Raw genomic sequence first — 26,122 nt, 5'->3', positions numbered from 1 at the left:
TCTTTCATTCCTGGAGATCCTTTTATCTCTCTCTGCATCAGCTTCTCTGCGTTCCTGTTCTCTGTTTTCTAGTCCATTAATGGTCTCTTGCATCTCGTCCATTCTGTTTTGAAGTCCTTCCAGAGCTTGTTTTATTTCTGTATTCTCCCTCCTTAGTTCTTGCATATTTCTCTGCAAGTCCATCAGCATGGTTACGACTTTTGTTTTGAATTCTTTTTCAGGAAGACTGGTTAAATCTATCTCCCCAGGTTCCTTCTCAGGGGAAGATGTAGAAGATGCCGAAGCTGTCTGGGTTAGTCTTGGCTGGATCAAATTTTTTGCCTTTTCATGTTGATAGGTGCATATTGGGCTAAATTTATGTGTCTTTAGATTATTTGCATTCATATAAAATTTTATTGATTTTTTAATTGGAACTATTTGGCCACCGCACCACTTAATATACATCTAAGGAATGCCTAAAAGTTGTTCATATAACCTGGAGAACAGGATACGCTGAACTCTTGTGCACTTGAGGAGGAATTGCCCATAGGTTCTGGCTCCAGAAAAGCACTAGAGTTAATAATTTGAATAAAATTCCTCTAACTCTGACTTTGCTCAGGCCAGAATGGGTTTGATTTGACCATCATCTCCTCATCGGGAAGTACAGTGTCTTGATAAACCGGTGTTTTAGCCTTTGTGTTGGAATCTCTAGGCTGTGTCCCTCCGGCCTTTCCTCCCCAACCCCCCTCCCCCACGAGAAAGACCCACAGATGACTTAGCTGACAAGGGCATTTATTTGACCTGACGGGTATGCTTGGCCACCTAAGCTGACTCTTGTCTAGTGGTAAGTACTCCCTACAGCCCTTTGTGCCTCTTCTGGGAAGTCAGGAAGAGGAAGAGACGGGGGCTGCAGCCTGGTGCTGCCAGGCCTTGCGGAAATCTGGAACTGACTCCACCCTGAGGGCCTTCCCCTGTCTCCTCCGCCCTCTCTGGCCACTTTGGACCTCTTCCCATTCTTTAGCATCTCTTGGTGGCCCGCCTCACTGTCTGCCTTATGTATCATAAGTCCCTCTTAAAAGGAACTTCATTACTTTTCCACAGGAAGTGACATTTCAAGTAAATTTAAACAACATACTAAGACTTAAAATAAACTATAAAGATTGCTTTTTCCCTCACAGCCACCTTAGCATTGCATCACATTTTATAGCTGAAAGGAAGGTCAGTTTACAAAGGAGAAAACTGAATTCAGTGCCACTTCCCAGACACAAAATGAAAAGTAGGCTCTTTCTCATGTTGGTGATTTTTAGGGAGGTGGGTATTCTTTTCCAGAAGGGGACTTTATTGGCATAGTCACTAAAATGCCAAAATTGTGTATTTTAGTATGTATTTGTTGAATGACTGACCACTGCCTTTATTTTTTAGATCTGTGGGTCGAATTGTTGAAGCACAGTGTTCAAAGCAGAATGGCAAGAGAGAAGAGTCAAGGGGAATAGATATGTCATGAAGGGCCTAACATATCAAAAGGTTTAGATTTTGTTCTGTAGGTTTTGGAAATGAGTGAAGGGTTTCTATCAGGTAGTGATGTGGGCACACTTATTTTTGCAATGTTAGTGGCATGTGGCCACTGCTTACTGTTTATCAGGCACTGTGCTGTCACTTTGAATGCATCATCTCATATCCTCACAATCCTGTTGAGTATTACTGTCATCATCTCCATTTTAGAGTTGAGGAAACGGGGCCAAGATGGGCAGCCCATGGTGGAGCTGTGATTTTAATCGAAGGAGTCTGACCAGAGAAGAGAGAAGGGCACCTACATACTGGGATAAGGGGAGAAGATTTCAGGGGCAGGTGGGACGTGGTGGGAGACCCTACTTGGTGGTCTCAACCTGTGTAGTGCCATGAGAGACAGTATTACTGGCTGAAAGGGTTTGGGTAGAGGCCTGATCAACATGAGAGTTTGAAGCCTTTGCTTAGAGAAATTTGCAAGGGATCTGACCAAGATCAAGTGAAAATGGAACTCAGCTGAGGTTGGAGACAAGGAATTTATGGTGATACCATCCCAACTGGTTATGGCATTTTTCTCCACAAATTTGACAGTAGTAGAATCTGCTGTGAGAAGGAGTGGATTAAATAAGATACTTGTTTCTTTCCTTCTCACATTACAGTCCAAAGGGAGGAAGGTGGCCCAATCTGGTGGAGTGGCTCATTGTTAAATCACTCAGGCCTGTGTCCCTTCTGTCTTGTTCTGCTGTTCCGTATGCTGTGCTGACAGAGCTGCATGGCCAAAAGCTGGGTCTCTGCCACCTCAGGGTTTCAGCTCCTGAAAGGGATATGAGCAGAGGTAGAAAGTAAATACTCTCCTTTTAGGTAAGAGAGAAGTTTGTACACATCACTATCTATATTTCATTCGTGAAAACTTATACACTGAGCTACAGGGAAACCTGGGAGATGGGTCTAGATAGGCAGTCATGTTCCCAACTAAAATTATTTTACTATGGAAGAAGAGGAGAATCAATCTGGGGACCAGGTAGCAGTGCTGACTGGGGGATTGATGTAGGACTGAACATTTTCTGGACAGTTGTGATGATGGCAGTATGGGTAACTCTAGGCTGTTGCTGGGGTCTGGTTCAGGTGGTCAGCTCTGAGCTCCAGTAGGGCAAGGTAGTTAGGCCCGCTGGATGTCAAAGGCCTGGAAGCCCTGAGTCTAGGAGGTTACAGAGTAGATGTGAGACAAAAGGAAAAAATGGTTAGACTTACGGTTAGTGGAGGATCTGGGATTGGGTCTGCAGGTGGCTTAGTTCTGGGGGATGACAAGACTTACGGGGAACTGTGGGTTCGGGAAGCTGACATGGTGAGATAGAGGTCTCCAGAGTCGAGGTGGTCACAGAGCAGGGTCGGTGTTACTGCACTGCGCTCAGCCTTCCCATCTTAGCACACAGTACCCTTCAGCATCCGGCGCCTAGCTCTCCCCCCACACACTGTCTCTCTTCCTTTCCTCTCTGCCTGATGTATAGTCAGGTCTTACACACGGAGCCTTCCTGTGCCTTCTTGTGTACCCCTCTTCCCGTGATGGCACCCCATCACCCACTTCCCTATAATCCAGCTGACCGCCTACCCCCTGACCCAAACACCACTTCATGTGTCTTCTCCCAAGAGGCTGTCCTTGACCTGTAGCCCTTAAAGTCTCTTTGTTTCTGTCTGGCCACCAGCTGGCTTCCTCCTCTGCTTATTTATAGTGTGCAACTTAAGCTTACATATGGCCAGTTTGGCCTTTCTGTCCACTTTTTACAAATATCCACTACTGACAAAGTGGCTTCTTTGCTTATTTTCATATCAGAATTCTGAGACAGACAATCTGATCAGCCCAGCTCATCTCATCTTTTCATACCAGACCGTATATCAGCTGCCACCACCTGGTCACTTGTGCGCCAGAGAACAGAATGGACAGATCTGGCTGCTGATCTACCTGCTCCTCATGGTGCAGAAGCACAGGAAGGGCTATAACCCCACCATTGCTTTATCTTCTTACCAGGCCTGGAGTATGGGAGGGGTTTTAGGGAGATTCCAGGTGGCCTTTTCTCCTCACCACTGAAGAACAGTACATTTATACTGCACCAAAAGGAATTGGTCCGCTGGGTAAGGATTTGGTCATTGGTGTGTTAATTCAATTCAACAGCAGCTTTGCAGGCCCTGGGAATGGAGAAAGCAAGGAGCCATCCCATCCTTACAGTCTGGTGGTGGGAAGTGGGGAGGTTAGGACACATAACCAGCTAGTAATGGTGCACTATATGTGGAAGGGAAGGCTCTGAAGCTGTGGATACCCTGACGGTTCCAGCCCCAGGGAGCCTTCCCCAGGGCCTGGTAAGACCTATGAAGCCTGAACACTCAAGGAGGGCCTCTCCAGGCATCTGCAGGGACACAGATGATCCTTAGAGGGACTGGTCCTGTGCTCTGAGGGAAACCTGCCGCAGCCAGTGCCCGTGGGGTGGGAATGCGCTAGGGTGTGTGCGTGTGCAGTCTGTGGACACGCATGGCCGTCGTTCACCCGAGGACCATTGCTTCTGTCCTTCAGTTCGGTTTCCCTATTGGCCCCCGTGGTGTGATGAGAGTCTGCATCTATGAACCTAAATGCGCCCCTGCCCCTCCAAACCCAGTGGTCAGACCACCCTAGTCCATACCCCGGAGTTGAGCCTCAGCTGGACAGTAAGGAAGCTGCTTGTGGCATCTGCTGGGATCAGGCTGCCTTCCTCCATTTCCCACCTTCCCATTTTTACCAAAAACTTTTTCCAACCCCAGCCTTCCTATCCAAGAATCTGTCTTGGAAAACCAATACTCCATTTCCCAGAGGTAAAAACCAAAAATGCCCATCTTGTGGAAAGCTGCATCCTACTACGTCAAGAGGGAGTGCTCGTCTCATGACTGCCAGGAGTCGGGCCAGGCCTTCAGGCACAGACTGCCATGGCTGCCCCCAGGGCAGGAGCTGGGAGAAGGGAGGTCAGGCCTGAGCTGGTCCCAGCCATCTGGACTCCCGCAGCCTCCCCAGAGCTGACTGAGAGACTGCGGCCCTGAACCTTTCGGGGAGGTCCCTGCAGAGGCCGGACATGAGAAGAGTCCCCTCTTGCGCTCCCATCCAGCCATCCAGAGGCCCTGCCCCCCCTCCGCCCCCTCTTAGGAAAACAGACCTGCTTTCTTCCCTGAGGTTTCCCAGGCTGGGAGAAAACTCTGGCTGTCACACACCCACCTAGTATGCTTCTTCCTTGGATGTCTGCCATTTGGGTAACAGCGTTCAGTGTCAGTCGATGGGAGAGACCAGCCCGAGCCCCTCTCTTTCTCTCACCCCCATACCTAATCTACTGCTTCTGAAATGTGTCCCTGCATTCCCCACTTTTCAGTCCATCAGCACCCCACTGGGCCAGGCTCCATCACTCCTGCCTAGATGACTCCAACCTCCCCAGCTCCTGACCAAGGGCCTGGACCATCGCAGTGGACAAGTGTGGGCAGCCTGATTTTCCAGAACCACTGCAGACCCCACTGGCCTGGGCAGGAGTTCCAGAGAGGAAGCATCACCTCCCTCCCCGGGGAGCTGTAGGGGAGGGGAGGAAGCCTCAGGAAGCAGACCGAGGCCAGGGCGGCCGCCCTAGACAGGACTTTCTGGGCTGGGGCTGGGGACAGTGAGGAGCATTCTCAGAGGAGAGGCCACGGCCGGCTGGGGCTCAGAAGAAAGGGCCGACTCCAGCATGACCTCAGGCTCATTTTCTAGCCGGCAGGCCAGGCCGGGGGCCCTCTCAGAAGCTCAACTCTTCTTAGCTCGGCTAAGTGCTGTGGTCCAGTGGGTATTACACAGACTGTCTTCATCGTCCCCTCCCTCACTTTGACCCTCTGTGCACCCCTCCCTCACTCCCTGTTGACGCTCTCCTGACTCAGCCCTAGTTAGATCTCCTTTCTCAAGTCCATCCTGGGCACCTGGGACATCCCTTCCCTTTCTCACTCACTCTTGCCAGCACTGCTCTCCCCTCCCACCCAGGGTCCCCTAGGACTGGTTTTGCTTGTGGTCTTCTTTCCTGTGATTTTCTCATCTGTGGTGGCTCCCTCCTCTGTCCATGTGAGCTGGACCACGACTTCCTTCCACCCTCCATCATGTCTCCCCCGCCTGGTGCCATCATGCTGCTTGGAAGAGCGGGCAGGTCATCCACCCTGGTCCCTCTCTCGGCTTGCTCAGGGTGTCAGCACCCTGTTCTTACTCTCTGGGGCTGCTCCCTCTGCAGGACCGACCCCCAGGGCAGGGCTGCCCGATGCAGTGGCCTTCCTCTGCTCTCATTCTCCCACCCCTGCCAGCCGCATCACCCTGCTCAAAACCCTCCTTTCCCTCAACCTGTCTCTCCTAGACCTTTTCTTCCTCTTATCCTCTGCACAGGCTTCATCTCTTTCCCGTTCCTCAGTGTGGAGGGTTCCTACACTTCTAATCCTCCAAGCTTTCCTAATCTTACTGAATCCCAGTCTTCTCTCCATCTTGTTCTTCAGTGAGTCCATCCATGCTCAAATAACTGCTCTGTGCCCAGCACCCCCACACATGGGGCTCTGGTCCAGGCCTTTTTGAGTATCTCTTCCTGGGTTTCCCACCTGGATGCCATGCTGCCACCTCAGCCCCAACACAGCCACCACAAAACCCAGTCCTCCACCAGGGCCCCCCAGGGAGCCACCTTCACTCCTTCCATTGTGACTCTTACTGAACCCTCCAGGGGAAGAATTCTGGGTGTCTCGGACAAGCCCCGTGCAGCCTGCCTCCTCCTGAGAGTGTCTGCAGGGTTGTGGGGCCAGCCTCTCTCCCATGCCCCCTGCTGCCTCCCCCAGGCTCGGAGGATGACATCCTGTTTGGGCCCCTGCTCTCACTTTCTTCCCAGTACTACCTTGGCTGCCAGGGATACCATCTTTTCCTTTTTCGAATATCACTCAAGCACTTATTTCAAACATTCTGATAAGAGGTATTTTCCTTCAAAAGTGTGGATGTGTAGAATCATCAAGTGGGTGATTTGATGGATGTCAAAGACACATATTTTTTTGGTCTGTTACTTTGTAAGCTTCCCAACAACAAAAAAAACCAGTCCACTCCTGTCTCTGAACTTCTTCTAGCATTTAGGGTTTATTAAATATAATGCTTTCTTGGAGCAAAGACTAATTTTACTGTAAGACTATATACAAGTAATCCTCCCACTTCCCACTGAGGAATGTAAGCATATGGAATTCATTACTCCACAAGTTTCTACTGGCAGAAAAAAGCTAAATGTATCCAAAAAGCTTGGAGGAAGGTATGCCAGACACAAGGTTGTTTTCTGATACACACTCCTAAAAGAAACACAGAGATGGACCAGGTATTGATCTATGGGGTGAGACGGCCACGTATAGGGAGTTTTTACGTGAACCCACTGATGGGGGCTCCTTTCCCACTGCTGTGTTCCCATGGCATGGCCTGGTATCTGGCTCATATGTTCATGTTTTCACTATATCATGTATATGCATGTACACAATCCTGCTAGAGTCCCTGAGTTGCTATTCTAGCAATGGTAAAAACTTCAGCCCAATGGCCCTGACCTCTGGACCCAGACCTGAGACTAAGGGCGCCTGCTAGGGTTGGGCTGCTGCCTGTGGCCATGAGCCACTAAGGAAATGACCCATGACCTAGACATCACCAGTTCCCTGCTCTAATTCACCAGCACAAACATCACCTAGAATGTCATTCTGAAGAGCTGACACTGTTGGCTGGCCTACCATGAAAGGGAGGCACAGGCCACTGCCAGTGTGACTACATGACAAATGACCTCCCTCCCTCCCTCCTGCCCCAGGAATTAGGTTCATTTAGATTTCTGTGCAGTAAAATTAGGAAGTACACAGTACCTTTGTTACAAAGATACTTTCTCCCCTAGGCACAGGATACCAGGAAATGACCTTGAATTGTTTTTAAAGAGCTAAGGAAAATATATTTTTATAACAAATGAACCTGCTACAGTAAACATTTGATTAACTTTCTGTTGTCTGAGAAAAAATGCAAAGTTGTGGGTAGAGACTGGAGTTTACTGTTCGATTAATTAAACCCTAATGATGAAAGGGAGAAAAAAATATTTTTGAAGGCTAATGTTGCCTTTTTCTATTCTGTCTTCCATGTTTCTTAACCTCTAATGTTTTCCCACATTTTGCTTTCTGTACAACACTGGGTAACTTTTTGTAACCTGCCTTCTGATTCACCAATTCTTATTTTCAGTTTTGGCTCTTATGTGGCTTAAAAATGTGGATTTAAAGTACAGTGATAGATGTATTTTTTGTTTCTAAAAGCTTTCCTTTTTTATGTGAAAATATGTCTCTTTTTACCTAGTAGCTGCTTATGTTTTTCATTGCATCTTTTTGTTTCTTTAAATGTATACATACTTTTGTAATAATCTAGATCTGTTCATTTCTTGAAGTTCTTTGAAGTCTTTGAAGTCTGCAGCTGCTTGTGCTTTTGTTGACTTTCATTCTGGTAGCTTCTTTATTCATATGGTCCATAAGTTTGGACTGTATCTTCATGTTCTGCCTGGACTTGTCAAAACCCTGCGGGATGGTAAGACATGAACAAGAAATAATATTGGTGGGGGAGCAAAAGTTGTAATTATTTACAGATGATTTCATAATGTACTTAGAAAGTACAGGAGATTCAACTAGCCAGTTAGAACTAATAAAACTATTAGCTAAACTATTAGAACTAATAAAGAAACAAAAACAAAGGAAAGAGGCCTAGTAAAGAATAACTTACCAAAATCATTAGCCTTCCAATAAGCCAACAATAACCAATCAGGGTACCTTTTTTTTTTTTAAAGGATCTATAAAAATACCTTTAAAAACAACTAATATATTTAGGAATAAACAGGCCAACAAATGTGTAAGACTTATATGAAAACCAATCAAACATTCTTGAAGTTATTGAACTAATAAAAAGCACACTGAATAAATAGAGATGTCAACCATGTTCCTGTATACAAAGACCCAAAATTATAAACAAGTCAGTTCTTCCTAAATTAATGAATGTACTCAATGCAGTTATAAATGATGGTTTTTAAAATGAACTTGGCAGGGACTTCCAGTTCCCGGTTCCGCATGTGAGGAGCTTGGAAGTTGCAACTCCATCTTAATCACCAGTAAAAAAGCTGAACAGACTGAAAAAACATCAACTTTTCTTGGATCTATAAGAGACATGAGGGTTCAGGGCAAACTATTGTAGCCAGGATTGGAGAGACAGGCAAATGCAGACCTTCAGGGCTTACCAGAGCAGAGATTCGTGAACAGAAACCACTGTGGGAACTAATGGCAGGGTAGAAAAACCTGAGCTATAATTGACAGATTTCTGGAGGGACAGTGTGGACAAGTAAGAGGGTTAAAAACTCCAGGAACAGAGTCCTAGGAAGGCCCCCATACTTTTATGAGTTTTTACCTCCAGGAGCTTGGCTAGTTTCTCCCATTAAATATCAGAGAAAAATCCCTTCATGCATACAGCAGGGAGGTGGGGGAAAGGAACTATTTTTAAACACACAGAGCACTCTGTTCCTCTTAAGAGGTCCTGCTCTCAGGGCAAACCAGTCAACCAGAGACCAACATGCTGGGGTGTTTTCAGAGCCTAACTGACCTGGGGCAAGGGAAATATCCAACTCCAGTCAACTCTAGCGTTCCATATGGGAGAAGAGAAATTCTCAGCTCTAGCCCCCTCTAGCCATCCTGTCCCACCTAATGGGGACCAGGGGAGAGAAACACTGAGAAATGTGTGAAGATCACACAGTCCAGAGGCACAGGTTCCATAAAGGATTGAAACCTAATCATAAAGTACAAGACATATAAGAGCCAAAAGCAAGAAGAGACAGAGCAAGCATGTCACAACCAGACCTGGGAAGGATATTGGAATGATCAGGCCAGGACTTTAAAACAACTATGATTAATATGCTGAGAGCTCTAATGGATAACGTAGACGGCATGCAAAAACAAATGGGCAATGTGAGCACAGGAAGACATGCCAGAGCTCAAAAAACACTATAATAGAAATGATGAATTCCTTTGATAGGCTTATTAGTAGACTAAAACAGCTGAGGAAATAATCTCTTGGGTTTGAGAATATATCAATAGAAGCCTAAAAAAAAAGAACAATATCCAAGGACTGTGCAACAATTACAAAAGGTGTAACATATTCATAATGGGAATACCAGGAGGAGTAAGAGACACAGGAACAGAAGAAGTACTTGAAATAACAATGACTGAGAACTTCCCCAAATTAATGTCATATCAAATCACAGATCTAGGAAGCTCAGAACATCAAGCAGGGTAAAGGAAAAAAAAAACCAGAAAAAAACAACAAAAACTATACCTACGCCTATCAAAGTAGAGAAAAAAAAAATCCTGCCAGAAGGTAAAAACATCTTACCTATAGAGGATCAGGGATAAGAATTACAGCTGACTTCTTTGAAAGCAAGCAAAAGGAGAGTGGAGTGAGATTAAAGTGTTGAGAGAAAAAACCAACCAACCTAGAATTCTGTACCCTGTGAAATTATCCTTCAAGAGTGAAAGAGAAATGAAGAATTTCTCAAATGAAAAATAAAGGAATTTTCTGTCAATTGACCTGCCCTGCAAGATATTTTAAAAGTTCTTTAGAGAGAATGAAAACAGTATAGGCAAAAAACTCAGATCTATGTAAAAGAAGAGCATCCAAGAAGGAATAAATGAGTGTAAAATAAAACAAACCTGGCAAGCTTATTGTAAAAGTTATCTGGAGGAGAAAATATACAAGAATATTTTGAAAAAGCTATACAGTGACAGTGATAGTAGTGGTAATGGTGGTGGGGACTTGCCAAGAATTTGAAAACTGTCACTGGGGTAGAATAAAGAAGCCATAAATGGCACATTTACATGGTGAGAATGGAGAAATTATTTAAAAGAGATTTTTTTAAGATGGTGTCATGCCAATGGGTTTCAGCCCCAGGCAAGTTCGCTATGGATTCAATGTGACCAAAGAAATTGACAGCAAAACATTCTTTGGGGTGAAAGGGTTTATTACCCAGCTTGTTCTCCTGGAGGCAGGTCAAGTGCTAGCGTCTCTGCCTCTGCCCAGAACACTGGGCCGAGCTCTCTGTATAGAGCAATAATAGCTTATTACCTAAAGGTGTGGAAGCAGTAGCCCAGCAACAGGCCAGTTACATCATCAGGTGGTTTAAGTTCAGTGAGGATCCTGGCCATAGGAACCCCAACTTCCCCACAGATGGCAAAACACTACTCAAATATTGGCATTGAAACTTATCTACTTGGAGAAAAATAAAGTCAGAAAGTGTCTTGCCTGAGGGTTTCAGCCCCAGACAAGTTCACTATGGATGCAGTGAGACAAGGAAACGACAACAGAACATTCTTGGGGTAAAAGGGTTTATACCTGGCTTTATTCTCCCAGTGGTAGATTGAACACTAGAATCATATCTGCATCCAGCAGTCTGCAGGTCCATAATCCACCTCTGTCTCCACCCCCACCCAGAACCCTGGGCAGAACTCTTTATATAGTGACTCAGTCAGTAATAGCTTATTGCCTAGGGTGTGGAAGCTGTAGCCTAGCAGAAGGCCGATTACATCATCAAGTAGTTTAGGGTCAGGTGAGGATCCTGGCCATAGGGACTTCCATTTCCCCACAGAAAGTTATCTTACAACTTTCTCAATAATTAGTGTTAATCTTACGCTTCAAAAAAGTTTTAAAATTATTCACTAGGTTAAGAGATGGTAACAGACTAGCAGAAAAGATGTGTAACATGTATAATAAACAAAAATGGATTTTTAGGTTATAGAAAACATTGCAGATCAATAGTAAAGGATAACCTAATAGGAAAGAAAGCTAGACAAAGGATATCAGTGGAAAATTTACAGAGAATGTAAAATGGTCAACAAACAAAAAAGAGGTCACCCTACATGAAGTCAGGGAGGTGCAGTGAAATGCAACAAGAAAGAATATTTGTTTTTAATAATTTTTATCAAGAATTAAACCCACTTGTAATATTAAATGATGAGGGAAATTGGTACATTCACATACTGTTGGTAGGACTGAAACTTAGTAGCATTATTTGTAATTATAAAAAAACAAAACAAAAGGCAGGTGAAGTATGGATACTACGTAGTATTTAAATCTGGAAGAACTGGCAGCGGGAGAACTTCCTGTTAAATACAAAAACTTAAGTTGCAAAACTATGAACAGTAAGATAAACGTTATGGAGAACAACTATAAAGGAGACTGTCCTGATACAGAGAAAGGTTTGGAAGGATGAACGTCAAACACGCAGTGACCAGGGTAGTGAGAGTTACTCAGTGCTTGCTTTGTGCTGTGACGTGTTACGGATTCTTTATGGGTATGTGATCTGTTCTTCCCAGCAACTCTGAGGGGATAAAATTCTTCAGTTCAAGGACATTTTCTGAAATTATATATTTGATTGTATACTCCCCAAAGTCTCTGTTTTCCCTTTCTATAACTCTTCCTATATTGATTTTTAAGTCTTTTAATTCTCTCTCATGTTTCTCACCTCCTTGGCTTTTTGTTCTTTCTTAGGTCTGTGGTTCTCAAACTTGAGGCGCATCCCAGTCTCCTGCAAGGCTGTGAACACACAGATTGCTGGGCCCCATCCCCTGGTGTTTGACCCAGTAAGTCTGGGCTGGGACACAGAAGTTTTCATTTTAAAAAGTTCCTGGGTGCTGCTGCAGCTGGTAGGGGATCACATTTTGAGAAGCACTATTCTCAAGTATTTCTTTCACATCTTTGACAATTTACATTTTTAATTTCCAAGAACATTGTACTGTTTTCTATTTCCTCTTCTTCAATGGCTTTTTTTCCCTCTTTGTCTATGGGAAAAAAACCTAGAACCTCACTGAGAATACTATTCTTTTAAGTTATTTCCTATTCCTTGCACTATATTTTTTCTTTGGTTCATTGTTTTGCTCATCTATTTATCTTGGTTCTTTTTTCAAAACTGTTGTTTTTACTCAAAGGTCTTGGGATCCTTGGTGTCTTGCCAGTGGGTTTCAGCCCTGGGCAAGTTCGCTATGGATTCAATGTGATCAAAGAAAATGACAGTAAAACGTTCTTGGGGTGAACGGGTTATACCCAACTTTATTTCCAGGTGGCAGGTCAGTCACTAAAATCCTGTTCACTCAGAGCGAGTCTGCATGCAGCAAGCTGGCCTCTGCCTCTGGGCCTCTGTCCTCAGCGCTGCCACCACTCCAGCCTCTGCTCTGCTCTCCTGCAGCCTTGCAGCCCTGCCACCTTGTCGTGTCCAGAGCACTGGGCAGAGCTCTTTATATAGAGTAAACAGCCATGTATTGCCCACAGGTGTGCAGTGAGCTAGTCAACCAGGGGCAGGTGAGAATCCCGGCCACAGGAACTCTCATTTTATCCACACTTGGTTATTCATTTATGTCTGCGAATGAAAGATTTGTGGTTTAATATAGTTGGCTGGGGTTGATCTTCTCTACCATTATATGGATTTATTTCTTCAACAGCACTTTCTTCCAAGTAGGAGCCTTAAGCATGTTGACCTGCAGGATTCCATTTAGAGGCCATGGCCCGGCCCCCCAGCCCCCACAATAAAATGAGGAAGCCTTTTCTTGAGATGTCAACACAGGCAGCAGGAGCCCCAGCCATGCCCAGAGAGCCCAGCCCTTTTTCGGCACACCCTCTGGTTCTGCCTGGGACAGACTCCATCTTGGCCTATCGTTCTGGCCACACAGGACAGAGCCAAGCTAGGGCGGAGCTCGGGCGCCTTGGCCCTGCGCGTGAGGAGCAGAGCCATGCAGGAGGGCAGCCGGCAGGCCCTGGCCTTACTCCCTCTTCTGGCCCCCGCTGGGGGCGGGAGATGTGGGAAGCGGCTGATTCCCACCCGCTTTGCTCTCTGCACTCTCAGGGGGCCTGTCTGTGCAGGTGGGCTTGCCCTCCACCTCCTCTCCTTCGCGGACCTGCTGTCTCTGGCTCTCCTCTCTCCCCCCACCTTGCCTCTTCCCTGTTCCTGCTCTCTCCCCGTGCCTCTCCCCTTTCTCACTTACTGCAGATAATACCCACCTCCGCAAGTTCTCATCACCATTTATAAAGGACCGTTCCACTCCTCCCTTCCTCTTCCTTTCTGTTATTCGGCAAACACCCCTTCAGAGCGTGATGGTGGGTGTCGGAGGATGGCAAGAACTCCCAAACACAAGCTCTAAGAGGGGGCGGCATGAGGAGGGCCCCAGCTTCAGCATGGGGGTGTCAGCAAGTCTCCGCAGGGGCTGAGTTTTGAGGAAGAATGGGGTCTCTCAGGGGAAGGGGATATGGGAGGAGGCGTCAGGACAAAGAGAGCATTGTCTGCAAAGTCCTAGAGATCCACCCACAGGGCCGCACATTCAGGAAGTGACCCCCTCTGCTGCTCATCCCCCTTACCTCACACATCACCTGTGCGGGGAGCAGTGCCATGTGCAACACCTCCCTGTCTTGCAGATGAGGAACCTGTGGCTTGGCAAATCCATTCCACAAGCACTTCTAGAACACCGCTGTTTGCCAGGGAATGCAGGAGAAGCTGACAGTAAAGAGAAGGATTTGGTTGTTGTACTGGGCTGGTCACATTAGTTATTATAAGATTCTTGAGACTGGAAGCTTTTTATTATTCATGAGTGATCAGAAGGCATGGGTTCCTGGAGATTTCACCTAGGGTCAGGAAAAAAGGTGTTTTCTGTTTATACTCTCTGTAATCCCACTTGTTCAAAGTAAGGGATAAATTATAATGGGTAATGAATACTACTGAAAAGTATGCAGTGCTCTAAGGACAAAAAATAAATGCCCCTACCCCTGCCAATGCCAGAATGTTGGGGGTGGCATTCTGGGTAAAGGGGATTGGGAGGCTGGGGGAACTGTCAGGAAGCTGGATTCACTTCCTTGGATCTCACAGGCGCATAAAAATACCCAAGTTGTGTAAAGGTGTTTGAACTCATACCTTACATAACACTGAGAAAACCTCTATTGTCACATGATTGTTTTTATTTGGGGTGGATTAGGAGGGTTTATGGAGGTGGGGAGCTTGAAGCCTTCTAGATACCCTTGGCACTGCCATGGCCTCACTGTGGCCTGGAGAGGTGTGCCAGCCTATGGACTGGCTGTGGGGCCTGACTCTGGGTGCTGGCAGCCAGCCTGATGCTGGGAAGAAGCCTGGACTAAGAGGCACACCCACTCACGCTTTCTGATGGCTCTGGGAACTTGGCACATGCACGGCCACCCAAAGCATCTGCACTGGGAGAGTGCATGTGTTGGTGCTAATCGTCTGGGTTATTGACAGGATTCACTGTGATGGTTTCTAACAGTGCTGCCATCCTTCTTTGTGGAAGCAACCCAAGTGCCCAGTGGAGTGAGCCCTGGGAATGTGGAAGTCTGTTCCTAAGGGTTCTGGGAATTTTGTCTACTGTTTTACCTAAAAATGAGGAAGTTTGCTTTTACTTTATGTCTTCACTTAACATAAAAATTGTTACATTACCTAACTTTACCCTTATCACAAATCTATGAGCAAAAACTGATGTCAGAATGCCCTGGCACAAGGTCCTAGGGCAGGGACACAGGATCCTGGGGTGTGGAAAGCTCAGTCTAGGAAGCTGAGTGGTTGAAGAGCCTTGGTAAGCCATAAAGCACCGCATGCATGCTGCTAACTGTTTATTGCTGCAACCCCAAAGAGAGAAGGTGTGAGGAAGAGACTTACCAGGTCTTGACTGAGAAGTGGAACAGGTGCCCAGATGGGTGAATCAGTGAGGCTTCCTAGGGAGGTGAGGCCAGACCTTAAGAGATGGTGCAGGTGTCTTACTGCCCACCAGGATCCCCAGCCCTCCCCAGAGCTGCTCGCGGCCTCACTGCTCTGAGTCTGCAGGGCGACGTAGCGGTCCCAGTTCCTGGCCAGGAGAGTGTTTCATATCGGCCAGCCACCAAGCTCTGGGACTGAACCCATGTTGCTCCTTCCAGCTGCAGCAGCATGCTCAGGCGGGACAGGCAGGCTCGTCAGGGGCATGCTCAGGTGGGCCAGGAGAGCTGGCTCTGGGTGACTCTGGGTGACAGGAGGCTGATCTCAGTTAGCGTGAAGGTACACTTGCCCACAGGGATAATGACCTTGTGGGGCAGAACTCAGTCAGACCGTAGGATCTCCAGCTGGCTTCCTTCCAGGCCCTTTGGGCTGTGAGGTGGGTGACTCATGGTGAGACACCGAAGAGAAACCAGGTATTTTTTTCTTCCCCAGCTAAGTGCCTTATGACCTAGTGCAAAACATTCCTTTCTTTCTTCAGATCTTTCTGCAAGCCGCCTGGCTGAGAGAGTGGGGCTCCCGGCTGCAGGAAAGTACAGATTAGAAGACTGTGGACCATGCAAGGAGAGGGATGCCGTAGGAAAACGCGGCCAGTGTGAGCAATGTTGGGGCCTGGAGTGAGATGGAGTCCAAGGGGAGGCATAAGAAGTGAGCGTCTGCAGGACAAAGGGTTACTGGATGAGGGAGCTGATTGGATTGGAGAAGCAGAGTATTGAAAAATGTCTCTTGCTCGTCTACTCTTGCTCAGATGGTTTGCATAGTAATCCTGAGAACAGTGTACACCAGTCCCACTTTCATGTTCTTACAAGACCCCATTAGAATGACTGATTGCAGTGAACAAGTTGCTCATTTATTTGGAATCAAACTTCCCATCCTGTGCTTGACTCCCTGGCTCTAGCAGGGGGGTGTCAGTCTCTCTGGGCTTCTTTGTCCCAGCTGTTGTGGATTTGATAGGCCCAGCTACATTCTTTCCATAAAGGATCAAAAAATTTTCCATCACAATCAATGCAACTACCACCAACCACCACCACCCTCACTGGCCTCCACTGCCATTACCTGCCTCCTTCCCCACCATCTTTGTTACCACCCACCATCCACATTGTCTCCTCCACTATCACTACTAGCCATCACCATTATCAGTTCTATCACCACCACCACTACCCACCCTCCCCCTTCCATCCTCAGGACCAGGAGCAGCTTCACAATATCACCGCCCTCCCCACCATCATCACGACCATTCTTTGAGTGCTCATTACATCCTTTGTTCTGAGAAGCCCCTTCTGACCAATGCCTCAGTTGGTTTTCCTCTGTTCTCCTACCTGTCTAGAATTCTCTGCCTCCTATTGGTCCAGGTCCTTGCCAAGAACCCCACATTTGTCCCTTGCTTCTAAAACTAGGAAACCTCTATCAGAGTGTTTGTTTCCCTTCACTTTTAGGAAGAGAGAAGAATGTTCCAAAGGCATGACAAGTTGCTTATTTGATTGGTTTAAAATGCAAAACAACTGGTTCCACTGGTTTCTTTACAAATTGCCCTAGCTAAAGGAACCATAGCCATCTCTTCTCTCATTAAATTTCAATTAGCAACAATCGTTAACTCATCACACGTTCTGAGCAGGAGTCTTGCACAGAGAACAAATTGGTTTTAACCAGTTAATAAAAGGCTGCCCCTGCCCTGCCTGTTTGCCCCTGTGAAGGGCCCATCTCAGTGTCTGGGGCAAAGGAGGAGGGAAACATCCCCAGTGTCCATGTCAGGGCACCTTCTGTGCTCTTCATGGACGCTGATTCACTGCCCTTTGGCAGAATCCACGGGAGAGAATTTCAGTCTCCACACCTTGGCCTTCACATGTGTCCAGGAACTGGGCCAGTTCCTTGAAGTGCTGTTTACATTTGAATTTGCATTCGTGTGGGATAATGTTGCCCTGCAGTTAAGGCAGACTGGCTGCAAGCCAATAAGTTACTCCAGCATGGCCTTGATATTTCCCGTCATAGCTTATCACTGTTTATTTGTTTAGTGCGTTTTCTGTTCTGCAACTTGATCTTTGCATATTCTGTGCATTGGGAATCTTTCTGTCTCATTGGTCTTAGAAAACTTTTACATCTCAGCTGGTCAGGTGGGGGTGTACTGGTGTACCATTGTGATGATTATCAATGAGGCTGAACACCTTTCTGTCTCTTTATTGTTCTTTGGGTATCCTCTTTTAAATACCTCTTCACCTCTTTTGCTCATTTTTCTGTTGTCTCTTTTTTCTTTATGAATTATAGGAATTCTTTATATATCAGAAATACAACCCTTTATCAGTTACATATATTACAAATATTTTCTCCCACTCTGCTCGCCTTTTCACTGCCTTGATAGCGTCTTTTGGTGAACAAATTCTTTTCCTTAGTACAGTCAAATTTATCAGTTTTTGTCTTTGTGGTAGTTGTTTTTGTGCCTTGTTTTAAAATAAAATCTTTATCCTGCAGTTAGAAGATATTCCTCTATTTTTATCTTCTAAAATCTTTATTGTAGTGCACTTTACATTTAAGTCCATAGTCCTCCTGAAATTGACTTTTGTGCACGGTTTGATATAGGAGTTAAGTTTTGTTTGTATTTCATATGGGTATTTTATAGTCCCAGGATGATTCATCAGAAAGGCCACCTATTCTCCATTGACCTGGAGTGCTGACACTGTTCTGAGTACAGCCCACTTGAGGTGCTGTACTCATACCGTCTGTGCTGCCATCACTTTGTAGTGGCTTCATTCTGGTAGGGCAAGCTTCCTACTCTGTTTTTCTTTAAGAGATCTTAGCTCACAGCCCTTTATATTTCTGAATATATTTTAGAATCAGCTTGTCACATTTCATTAAATAAATAAATAAATACCTATTATACATTTTTATTGGGAATACGTGAATCTAGAGATCAAATCAGGTCATCCTCTCAAGTATTTCTTCTGTTTCTTTTCCTTCTGGCATTCCTATTTGCATGTGCGTTACACCCTTTGTAATTGTCCCACAGTTCCTGGATATTGTTTCTTTATTTTCTTCAGTTTTTCTCTTTGCTTTTCAGTTTACCAAGTTTGTATTAACATATTTTCAAGCTCACTGATGCTTTCCTCAGTCATGTCCATTCTACTGATGAACCCATCAAAGGTATTCTTCATTTCTGTTAGTTTTTGTTTATTTCTAGTATTCCCTTTTGATTCTATCTTAGAGTTTCCATCTCTCTGCTTACATTACCCATCTGTTCTTACATGTTGTCCATCTTTTTCCATTAGAACTCCCTTTTTTTTTATTAAGGTATCATTGATATACAGTCTTATGCTCAGGTTTCACATGAGCAACATTTTGGTTACTAGACATGAGCTATTATACTAGACACTATTATCAAGTCCCCCCCCACATACCCCATTACAGTCACTGTCCTGTCCATCAGCGTAGTAAGATGCCATAGAGTCACTACTTGTCTTCTCTGTGCTTTACTGCCTTCCCTGTGCCCCACCCCCATATTATGGTCTCTGCATATTTATTAATCATAGTTATTTTAAATTTTCAATCAGATAATTCCAAAATCCTTGCCATAATGTGAGTCTTGTTCTGATGTTTTCTTTGTCTCTTCAGACTGTGTTTTTTGCCTTTTAGCATGTCTTAGAATCATTTGTTGAAAGCCGGACATGATGTATTATGTAAAACGAACTGACGGGGCATTAGTGTGGGCTTTTGCTTCCTGGCTAGGAATTAGGCCGTGTTTACTGCTTGCTGTAGCTGTGTGTCAGAGGCTGAAATTTCCTCTAGTGTTCTTTTGTTTCCCCTGTTGTCTTGGGTTTCCCTAAAGACTCTTTCTTCAATAGGATCTGAGGCTTGCAGTCTTTGAGCTGTAATCCCTGTTATTGGACAGTAGTGTATGTTTTGATGGGTCGTAAGGTGTGAGTGGAGGGAGAGTACCCTGTAATCCCATGATTAGGTCTCAGTCATTTAGTAAACCCGTGCCCCTGGGCTTCACAAGTGCTTCTTAGCTCCCTTACCCCTTAAGACAGGAAGGCTAGACGGGACTGGAATTGGGTATTTTCCTTTCTCCAGGTTGGTTAGGCTTTGGAAAACTCAAGTCAGGTTTTGGTAACATAGCTTCCCTTGAGGGTAGATGATATGAAGAACAGAGAGCTCTGAGCATATTTTAGAATGGTTACTTTCCCCCTTCCTCCCCTCCCCCACCAGCAGAAGCACAAGGGGACCCTTTTCCAATCTTCATCCTGTTGGGCTCCTGGAGGTAAATGCATAAAAGGGCTAGAGATCTCCAGGACAGCCCAATCCGGAGTTTTTAGCTCTCAAGCTTGTTTGTGCCGAGCGTCCAGCAATTTGTCACTTAAAGTTTAAGTGTTCCTGTTGTACTTGCTCCAGGAGTGGGCTTCTGCCCCCAGGATTCTCTTCGTAAGCCCTGGGTCTCTGTATCCATCTGTTTTCCCAGTTTTGGGGGCAGCAGTTTGCCCTGTGACCTCAGTTCCGTGGATCAAAGAAAAGTTGTTGATTTTCAATTGTGTCTATAGTTGTTAGGTTCAAATATGTCCATTGAATCAAGTTTGTGAATTGCATTGCTCAAATCAGCTAAGAAATACTGCTGATTTTAGTCTTGTTCTATCAGTTACAGATAGACACATGTTAAAGCTGGCTAAGTTGTCTTTCAGTTAATGTTTACATGATATGTTTCCTTCCTTCTTTTTACTTTAAACCTTTCTGCCTCTTTATAACCTATAGCTTGTAATAACATCAGTTGTGTTTTGATTTTATGTAGTCTGACAATTAATTGCTAATATATTTCAATTTAATTCACACCTGTTTGCTTGTTATATTTCTTATGGTCCCGCACTGCTTTCTTATTTTTGAGTGGGTATATGTTTTAACAATTTCATTCCCCCTCAACTAGCTTTTAAGTGTACATTCTTTTATTCTGTTAGTAATTACCCAGGAAATAATAATAATTATCTTTGATTTACCAAAGATTAATGTTAATGCCTTTACCCACTTCCTAGACAATGAAATGATCTTAGAACACTTGAATTTTGTGTATTCCTTTCTCACTGTTATTTAATACATAGTCTGCTCCACTACAGTATGCTTCTTTGATAAAGATTAGCTCATCTATGATCAATAAACAATGATATCAGTATAACTCATAAATTCTGCTAGTTTGTGTGTGATTTTCTCCAGTATGTTAGTGTTCTGAAACTATGAGAGGCAAGATTTCTTAAAATTAAAGACAAAGACTTAATGTTATGTGAAAATTTTTAGAAAAACTAAAAATTCTGCAGGTATGCCCAACTTTGGTGCAAGAAGAGTCTGTTTTAGAGGCTCCAAGAACTTTTAACACCCTTGGTAACTTTAAGAGTGCAGATTGAAAGGCTGCAAAGACATTTCCTTCTGTGTTAAAATAATGTTTTGATTAATGAAGAAGTCTACTCCAGAATTGTGTTTTCTAACTTTGTTTTTATTGTTATGTTAACATATGGAAAATTGACTTTTTTGGGCGACACAAGCACAGATTTTTCTAACCAGCACCATAATCAGGAAACAGAACATTTCTTTCTATCAGCACTTTCCATATGTTGTTCTATTCCTTCTGTCTTTTGGGGTTCTGATGCAAAATCGATAGTCATTTGACTCATTTTTCCTCTATGAGAAATGTTGCATCATTGTTATTTTATTCTTCTTGCTTTCAAGATGTTTTCCTTGTCTTTAGTTTTCAGAAGTTTGATTATGAAGTGTCTGGCAGGGATTTCCTTGGGTTTATTATCTTTGGAGCTAATTTAGCTTCTTGAATCTGTAAGCTTTTATCTTTCACCAAATTTGGAATGTTTTCAGCCTTTTTTCTTCATGTATTTTTTTCTGCAGTACACTTCTTCTCCTTCTGCAGTGGTGATGTCACAAATGTTTGACCATTTGATATTGTTCCACAGACCTCTTATTATAAAAATGAGGCTCTGCTAATTTTTTTCAATCTTTTTCTCTTTGTTGTTCAGATTGGATAATTTCTTATGATCTATCTTCCAGTTCATGACAGATGCCAATACCAACGTAACATAAATACTGGGATTATCTGACAAAGGCTTTAAAACAGATTTATAAAATGAGGATGAAACTGTTAAAATGAGTGGAAAGGTAGAAAGTATCAGAAAAGAAATAGAAGCGATACAGAAACACATGGAGATTTTAGAACTAATTAAATAACTGAAACAAAAACCTCACTGGTGGACTTAGTAACAGATTGGAGATGACAGAGGAAAAGTTTAGTTCTCAAACCTTTTGTTTGAGGATTAGATCCACATATGTACAGTTCAGAGGTGAGTTTAGGATTTTATAAATAAGTTCATGGGGTTATTTTCCCAAGTTCCTTTTTCTCTGACATGTTCTTCATATTTTCTGTTTATGACTCTCCATTTGGTCCCCTAACTAGGAAACTACAGCTGGGGCTTCAGCTATCCTACTTCCCACAATTGCATCCAAGTCTTGGGCCAAGTGGTAGAAGGACAGAGTAAAAATCCAATGGGGGAGATTGCCCCGCCCTCTTGGAATGCTCTTAGGACCACAGGTACTATGATAAAATGGTAAGGTTCCCCTCCCTCAAAGTTTTAGGCCCATCGGTATATCATTTCCTGCAAATTGCCTGTTCATAGAATTTGCCCATTTTTCCACTAGGTAGTGTTTCTCTTTTGTCACTTGTTTTACTGTAGTTCATTATATAGTCTGGATATTATTTATTGTCTGATATATATTATGCAGATATTTTCTACCAGTCTATTACTAGTTTTTTTACTTTTGTTTTGCTGTGGCCAAATTCACCAATTTTTTTCCTTTGGTAGTTTTTGCATTTTATGTTTTAAGGTCTCCTTCCTAACTGTTAATAATAAACATATTTGCCTAAATTTTTCTCCTAGTACTCTTATATATGAGTTTATATTTATGAGAGGATAACTATTCCGTTTCTCCCTTCTACATTACATAGTTAATTGCCCTCAAATCATTGGTTGAATATCACATTCTTTCAAAAACTCTTTTGCAGTGCCACCTTCAATATACTCAATTTCCTTACATGCATAGGTTTCATTTGTATTATCTATTCTGTTTAATTATCTACTTATTTTTATCTGAATCAGTACCATGCAGTTATAATTATTAGAACTTTATAATGCCTTATCATAAGGCACATTCTCCCCATATTGTTTTTTTCTTGTCATTTCAAATCATCTTGTCTGTTCTTGCATATTTTCTCTTTCAGATGAATTTTGGGATTATAAAATCCCTTTAAACATTCCTGTTGTAATTGTAGTTAGTAATTGTATTTTAGGGAAGTGACATGTTAACAATTAGAGTCATCCCATCCACTACCATTAGAATCAATTACTTTTATGTTTTCCAAAATGTTATAATGTGCTTCATATAATTCTTTCAACATCCATATTATTATTATTATTATTATTAGTTATGAACCTAGAAATAGAAATTTTATACATTTTTGAAAAAAATTAAGTTTGCTATTATAGTTTTAAAATTGTTTTTTTGCTGGTATAAAAGAAAGTTACTATACTCTCTTACTTTTTATGAATATCAATTGGTATTATGGAATTTGCTATGTCTATGACTATATTGCCAATAGTTAAACTATTGTATCTGTGTATATTTTGTCTAGGTTTATTTGTTATTTCTTTTTTATCTCTCTTAGAAAAAGCCTCCAGGACAATCTACAGTGTTTTCTCTGATAACTTGCATCTTTGCTTTGTTCTTTACATTAATGAGAATACTTACAGTGTTTTACCACTGTTATATCTCCTGTAGCTTTCTGAGAGATGTTTTTTATAAAACTCAATTTAAGCATCCCTAATATGATAAAATTTCCATCAACAAGGCATTTGAATTTTTAAAATGCTTTTACAGCATCTATTGAGAAGATCACTTTCTCTTTCTTCTTTATCTGTTTATTAATAATATTTTAATACTGAGTTTATTTTGAAATGATCTCATGTTAAACAACCTATACATTTCTGAGACAACTCTATTTCATTATAATGTAGTATTCTTTTAATGTAATCCAGGTTTGATTTTTTAAAATAATAAAAAAAAGTTAAATGTAGTTTATAAATGCAGCTACTCTATACTCTCATTTTATTGTACTACATTTGCTATTTTTGGTGTCAGGGCTATAATGAGAAATTCTCTGTAAGTTTCTAGGCTCATAGTTATTTTCATCTTTTCTTTGAAAGTTTGGTATATTTCCTCTGCATGTTATATGATCGTAGTGCTTTTTGTAGGGGGAAATTATTGAAGAATAATACATTTTTATTATTTATGTTTTTAAATTAACTTGTAATTTATCTGCAATAAAATGCACATATTAAGTGTTTACTTTGATGAATTTTGATAATTAATTATGTAGTCATCACTCAAAATATTTTCCAAGAAACTTACCCATAAATTCAGGTTTTCACACTGATTTTGATATATGGCCATATTTAGAATCCTTTCATAATTGAAAAATATTCCTCTCCAAAACTTATATCCCATTTCATGCTCTTGATAGTGTTTTTTTTAAAACTCTTCTTATGTTTTTCCCTTAATCACACTTGCCAAATATTTGTCTTTTTTACTGGTCTTTTCACACAACCAATTTTTATTCTTATTGATCATTTTTATTTTTAACCTTTTTCTTTTTAGTTTCTGCTTTTATTGACTTTAACATGTCCCTTCTATTATTTTGGTCTATGGTTATTTTGTTGTTGTTTGTTTGTTTTAGCTTATTGGGTTTAGGGCCTGTTTCATTAATTTTCAAACTTACTTTCTAATAAATGCATTTAAAACTACACATTTTCCTTTGAGCATATGTTTGGCTGCAAATTACAGGGTTTGAAATGTAGTGGCCCTATGTTTATACATTCCAAAATATTTTTTAAATTGTGGTAAAAAAATAACATAAAATTTACCACCTTAACCATTTTAAAGTATACAGTTCAGTAGTGTTAAATATATTCACATTGTTGTGAAACAGATTTCCAGACCTTTTTCATCTTGCAAATCTGAAACTCTACACCCATTAAACAACTCTACAATTCCCTCTTTCCTTTGCCTCTGCTAACCACCATTCTACTTTTTATTTCTATTAATCTAATTTAGATAGTTCATGTAAGTGGAACCATAAAGCATTTGTCTTTTTGTGATGACTTATTTAACTTAGTATAATGTCCTTAAGGAGGACTTTCTTCCTTTTAAAGGCTGAATAACATTATATGTAAGTACCACACTTTGTTTTTCCATTCACCAATCAATGGACATTTGGGTTGCTTCCCTCTGTTGACTATTATGAGTAGTGCTGCTATGAACATAGCTGTGAAAATATCTTTTCAAGACCCTGCTTTCAATTCTTTTGGATATATACTGGAAGTGGGATTGTTGGATCATATGGTAGTTTTATTTCTAATTTTTTGAGGAACCCCCACACTGTTTTCTGTGGTATTTGTACAATTTTACAATCCCACTAACAGTGTACAAGTGTTCCAGTTTCTCTGCATCCTTGCTAGTACTTGCTATTTTCAGTATTTTTTTCTTCTTCTGATAGCTGTCATCTTAATGGCTGTGAGGTGCTATCTCACTGTGGCTTTGATTTACATTTTCCTGATGATTACTGATATTGAGCATTGTGGGTTTTGGCCATTGTATATAATCTTTCGAGAAATGTTCAAGTACTTTTCCATTTTTGATCAGATTATCTGATTTTCTTCTTGTTGAGTTATATATTCTGGAACTAGACCCTTATCAAGAGAAATGATTTGCAAATATTTTCTGTCATTCTATAAGTTGTTTTTTCATTCTTTTCATTATGTCCTTTGATGCACTAAAAATTTAAACTTGGGGGTAACCCCATTTGTCTATTTTTTATTTTATTTCCTGTGCTTTGGGTATAATACACAAGAAATCATTGCCAAGTCCAATATTATGAAGCTTTCTCCCAATGTTTCCTTCTAGGAGTTTTACAGTTTTAGGTCTTACATTTAGTTATTTAATCCATTTTGAGTTCACTTTTGTGTATGGTATAAGATACGTATTCAACTTCATTCTTTTGCATGTGGGTATTCAGTTTTCCCACCCCCATTTGTTGAAGAGATTGTTTATCTGCATTGACTGGTCTTGACATCCTTGTCAAAGATCATTTGACCATGTGTGCATGGAATTATTTCTGGGATCTCTATTCCATTCTTTGATTTATACATCTGTCTTTATGCCGGTAACACACTGTTTTTATTACTGTGGCTTTGTAATATGTTTTGAAATCAAGAAGTGTGAGTCCTCCAATTTAGTTTTACTTTTTCAAAATTGTTTGGTTATGTAGGGTCTTTTGAGATTCCATATGAACTTTAGGATGTATTTTTCTATTTCTATGGAAAATGCCACCAGGATTTTGATAGAGATTGCATTGAATCTGTAGAAGGTGTTGGATAGTATGAACATCTTAACAATATTAAGTTTTTAAATCAATGAACGTGGGATATCTTTCCATTTTTTTGTGTGTTTTAATTTTTTCATCAGTGTTCTGTAGTTTTCACACTACAAATCTTTCACCTCCTTTGTTAGATCTGTTATATTTTATACTTTTTGATGATATTGTAAATGGAATTGTTTTCTTAATTTCCTTTGTGAGTCTTTCATTGTTAGTATATAGAAATGCAACTGATTTTTGTGTGTTGGTTTTGGATTCTGCAACTTTGCTGAATTTTGTTTTTGTTTTTTTGTTTGGTGTGGTGTGGGAGCTTTAGAGTTTCTACATATAATAAAATGTC

General features: G+C 42.2%; 1 long non-coding RNA gene across 2 annotated transcripts; it reads right to left on the bottom strand.

Moving 5' to 3' along the window:
- Positions 1-349: 349 nt before the first annotated feature.
- On the bottom strand, positions 350-15,597 carry LOC118911116 (uncharacterized). 2 transcript variants are annotated; one of them, XR_005024352.2, is made up of 4 exons: positions 15,228-15,597; positions 7,900-8,061; positions 3,509-3,669; positions 350-2,299 (listed from the first exon to the last, which is right to left on the bottom strand). It is a non-coding gene; the product is annotated as an uncharacterized LOC118911116 (long non-coding RNA). The 2 variants fall into 2 exon arrangements; XR_005024351.2 differs by lacking the exon at positions 15,228-15,597 and adding an exon at positions 13,555-13,822.
- Between the last annotated feature and the right edge of the window lie 10,525 nt (positions 15,598-26,122).

Source organism: Manis pentadactyla, chromosome 1 (genome assembly GCF_030020395.1).
Source record: "Manis pentadactyla isolate mManPen7 chromosome 1, mManPen7.hap1, whole genome shotgun sequence".
Lineage (NCBI taxonomy): Eukaryota > Metazoa > Chordata > Mammalia > Pholidota > Manidae > Manis > Manis pentadactyla.
This window is presented reverse-complemented; position numbering and strand designations above follow the sequence as displayed.